Below are 5,053 nucleotides of genomic sequence, written 5' to 3' on the forward strand. Positions count from 1 at the left end.
TAATGATTTTGCCAGTTTTTCACAGTCGTGCGTAGATTAAAATGGCGCAGCTAGAATAGCCCGGCACAGAATAATGTTACTGTACGTAGCCTATAGTGACTATACGTATACTGCAAAAGGGTTCAAGCTAGTTTCGACTGGCTAATTTTTTTATTGAGCACAAACAACATGTTCGTAAACAGAGATTCGTCACCCTGTTAATCTTGCAAAATATGATACGACCCACCAATATCTTGAAAAGCTGTTGTAAAGTGAAGGTACGAAGAAAAACTGACTGTGCTGATGTATGATTCCTATCGTAAACTATCTTCATATTTTCCGCGTACCTTGTATTTCGCCGTGGCGAGCATATTCAAATAAACCGCGCTTTTTCGCCGTTGCAGGACACTGAACTCTAATGCGAAAATTTCATTACGTTTTTTACGAGCTCTATCTATTCCTATCATGTGAGTTCTTTTTCTAAAATTGTAGGAAGGCGTTGTCCTCTTACATAGGTTAACCTTTTGCCACACAGAAAAGATTAACGGGCCGACAAAGCCTGAACAAACTAAATAGCTTAAAAAGCCGAGAAATGCCACATGTTACATTTCAGCGTAATAAGTGATGTTTTTATTATTTGTCGATTAATAGTAAATAAATTAAGAAAAAAAAAAAAAAAAAAGAACAAAAATGATAGGGCTTATCTCAAAAACTTGCGTGTTTTCAAAATGCCGTATACAACGCTTTTATAATCTTTTCCATACAGCCTCAAATACTGTACTATAGCGAACACATTTTGTTTCAATGCCTAATGCTAAGGATATATAATTCACCGGAACAGCCCTAGCATCATTGAAGTGAAGCAGTATCTATCCTCTAGCCATAAGCTGTTTACTTCACTTCTGCACTACTGCGAAACTATATGGCCATTGTGTGTAGAATCGTAGCCAGACGGCCATTGGCTCAGATACCCGCACGAATAGGGTTTGTACGAATGAAGCTGCATCACACTCTTGAACAAGTAGATAGTCTAAAATCAGAATCACTTCTTGTTTCAATATAAATAGCCGAATCGGTTGTAAAGAGTCGTCTGGTCATAGGGATCGTTATTAAGCTATTATAGTTAGGTTATAATAAATATTATTTGAAATTAAACTATGCTTCCTTAGAATTGTCACGCGCCTTTTATATTGTGTACAATGATAGATAACTGTCACTGTAACTACGCGAATTTTACGACGATCAAGCGGTACGACTGCATGTTCACCGGTATTGAACATTCATGCCTCTTCCAAACGCGAAACATTAAGCACATAGATACACGATGGAAGTCATTTGATGTCTTCCCAAAATGTCGTAACACTGCATACCAAACGTCTGTTCAAATTTGCATTATAAAAACTATTTTTTTACGCCCAGCTCATTGAAGAGTCGTGTCGCCCAGAGCATGCCGGATTTCGTTATGCCCACTTGTGCGCTTGTCAAAAGGGTTAGGTTAAATAAAGGTACCGTTTATACTGCCTAAGGAGTGGTTAGCACTTAATTGCTGCCCATAAGACACTCTCTGGTTAGCTAACAGAACAGTGGACTTGAACTAGACACCCCGAAGGACCACATAATACAATTCTGGAGGATAGGCGTTCCATTCATTTGCTAGTTCCTTCCACTGGTCTAGGTCGTGTTCATTTCAACGATATCTTTCTCGTTGGCATATATTGTATTTGATGATTTAAACCGTACCAGCGACGCACCCAGTTTTCCATTGCTAGTCGTATTAAACTTGAAGCCTTTCGTTGTTAAGGTAACGAAAAAATACAACAAGCAACAGGTTCTGCTGTTCGTCCACGGAAAGCAATATAGATTGATACAAATGACAATTCTGGCGCGTTAGCTTGATCTATGTGGCGTTAAAATACCTCAGTTGAGACTAAGTAAGACAAAACAACAAAACGTAACACGCTCATTAGTTTGTGGATCGTTAACCTAACTTCATTTCAACAACATGCTCTTCGTAGTGACCAGCCTGCGAGGATTCAATACTATATGACATCTGCCCAGTTTCACATGTAAATAACGCGATTCAACCAAACCCATAGCTTGTTCAAACGTAGTTACAGTGTGGTTCAATTGGTCACAGTATAAGAAAAAGCATAGTTATTGGACTGATGGGTGCCACAGGGAAAGGCATAGCATAGTATATCTGGATTAAATAATAGTGCAGATGTGCCGTGTTCATGGAATTACTCGTGCATCCTTCACGCCCAGCTATTGTTCCCAATTGTGAAGCCATGATTTAATGAATAACAGTACACATGCGACTATGATGATTAGATCTAAAGTAATACTGGGTGTAACTCTCTGAGAGTAGGAATCGTTCGCCTCGTGATTTATTGCGCCTCTACTAACATTTAAAGAAACGTCTTTGCATACCTTTAGCCATTGACTTGTGACGACTAGAAATAATTTAAACATTTATATAAAACAATACTCAAACAAATATATGCCTCGCTATTTTCCAAAGAAAAGTTGTATTCACGAGGACCGTATATATAGCTACTCATCGATTAAGCGCATCCAATACAACAGAGCGGGACAGCAAAACTCGAGCTTTTCACTAGAGGCTATTTTCACAACGATTTTTTTGTGTGTCCTAAAATTATCATTTTTGACAATCATGTTCAATTAGATGCAACCTACTGACAGCCCCGATTCATCATTTTCAAATGTTTACAAATAACTTTACGGTGATAACCATGCATCAAGCGAAAGTGACAGGTATAAATTCGACGAAGTATCGTTCAAATACACTACTTACAAAATTTTGGGCGAATAGTAGATCAACAACACCGAAAATGTTCTTCTTGAATGAAATAAAAGGTGCAGGAGGGCGCAAAAAGTCTTACAACCCTTGGAGCCTATCCAGACGACCAAACCAAAGCCACTTGATATTTTCCTCTCCAAAACGACCATTAATGCCTGTACAGAAAAAAAGAGCTCGGGTGTATCAAAAATGCAATTTTAAGCCACCTCTATACATTTTCAAACTCCTTAAATCTAAACGCTATTGAGCCAACAAGGTGCCAGTTTACCCGACAGATAAACCCTCAGGTATAAACCCGCATACCGACTGAAGCGGAGCGAAAGTTCGGTAGAACACGTCAAACCAATCTGACAAGAACTATTTTTCTTTGCAGAAAATACGTTTTGTTGAATAACTTGCTATGGGATTTTGAAAAATGCGGAGAACAGTGCTGGACTAGACGGAAAACAGGTGTCACCGTAATAGTTGTCTGACGGAATGCCTAATGGTGATACAGAGCCTAAAATTCAAAACAAAGAGACAGCACGCAGTATTACCTTTGTAAGCTTAGTCAAGGCGCTACATGGGTTCCTCGATGAAATGGGCAGCCAACTCGGTACTTGCATAGCGAAGAATTTCGGTTACAATAAGTTTATAGCACATTTACAGATAATAATATGTGAACTGTGGACCTAGTAGCTTTTAACTCAACCGAGTCAGTTGAAAAGATATCGGGGTGGAAACGATTGTCCTAATCAAGCAATTTGCTAAACGTGGAAAGGAATGGCATTATAAGTGAGTAACGCATATACGTACCGTATTTTTCTATTGCTGCCGTAATATAATATTTGAAGTTCATACGCTGTCTCTAATCCATCGTTTGCAAAAAAATGTCGTTCTACGATGAACATATGCTATATGCACTCGGTGTAGTTCGGTGTAGTTGAATATTTATAGCAACAGCAGACCTAAGAACGGCACGCAGTTCTGTCAACTTCTACCAGTGCCCATACCGTTCTCACGTTCGTTCGTTTTTTAGTGCGATTCTAGAAATTCACCACGAGGATTTGTTATGACATGCCTTATTTTGGCTGGATGAGTGTGTCTGAGTTCATAAGACTAGAATGGGCTTATCGTCACAAGAATTTCAGATTTCACTACGTTGATACAACTGAAGCTTGGGCAAAAGTATCAAATATATGGCTTTCGTCCCTATACTTCAATGCATACAGATGGTTCAAAGAGCAAAAACTCAATAGGCTACTTCGTGCTGCAACAACGTTATTAAAATCAATCGAAATTGTAGATGTACTTCGGCATATGACCTCACTCCACTATATCTATTGTATTAGATTTGCAGGTTCTGTTCAGCGCAATAAAGCCTTAATTGCGCAATTAAGTCGTATTTCCCTAGAGTACTGTTGCCCTAAGCAAAGTACAATTGAGCAAATATATGAAGTTAACTGAGAGTTAGAAAACAACGAAGACGGTTCGTGATTTTTCTACGAGAATTAATGGTACACTGTTTCCACTATACGATATCGTGCAATAATGTATAAAGATTTCTGTGCGTCACCACCAAATGTTTCAAGAGTCCCAACGGAAATTATACGTCTAGATTGTGCGTAAACGTCTTTTAACGGTGAACCCAAGTGATTCGCTAAAGACATGACTGAATTACATTACGTCCAGGCGCAACTCTTTTACAAAACCCGGAAAATGCATGCCAGTGGGTCGAGTTATGGTGATTGCGGCAAATCTACGTCTGTTGAATACCTCAGCAGTATTCGAATACTGGCCTTCTGTACTACAGCAAATAACGTTGGAGCATCAAATGGTATAGGAATTGTGCTTTTTATTGATAACTCCAGCTAACAGAAGGCATCCCTACAAATGTGATATGTAATAATAGTAAAATTCAAAATGAAGCCAAAAATCAGTCTCCTTTTGCTCAAAAGCCACTATTTTATGTATCAGTATGGCAGTCAGCATAAAACTGCCAAATAACCTAATGATGCGGCCGGAATCAGACCTCAACCTGTTCCTATAAAAAAAGAAATGGAAACAAGCAAAACAACAGATAGCAATCGTTTTTCAGGTTGCTGTTTAAACTGTTTGACAAACTCTCTAGTCAAGAGTGCTAGCGCAACCACCTGCTAAAGGCAACAAAACAAAGGTTCTTTTAATGACATGGGGGTAAACGTAGCAGAGAATAAGACGATCTGGAGTTGACGACTAAGACGATTAAACAGTTTTTACAAGGGTCGACAAAAA

The sequence above is a fragment of the Varroa destructor genome, unplaced genomic scaffold (assembly GCF_002443255.2).
Source record: "Varroa destructor unplaced genomic scaffold, Vdes_3.0 BEIS01000005.1, whole genome shotgun sequence".
In the NCBI taxonomy this organism is placed as follows: Eukaryota; Metazoa; Arthropoda; class Arachnida; order Mesostigmata; family Varroidae; genus Varroa; species Varroa destructor.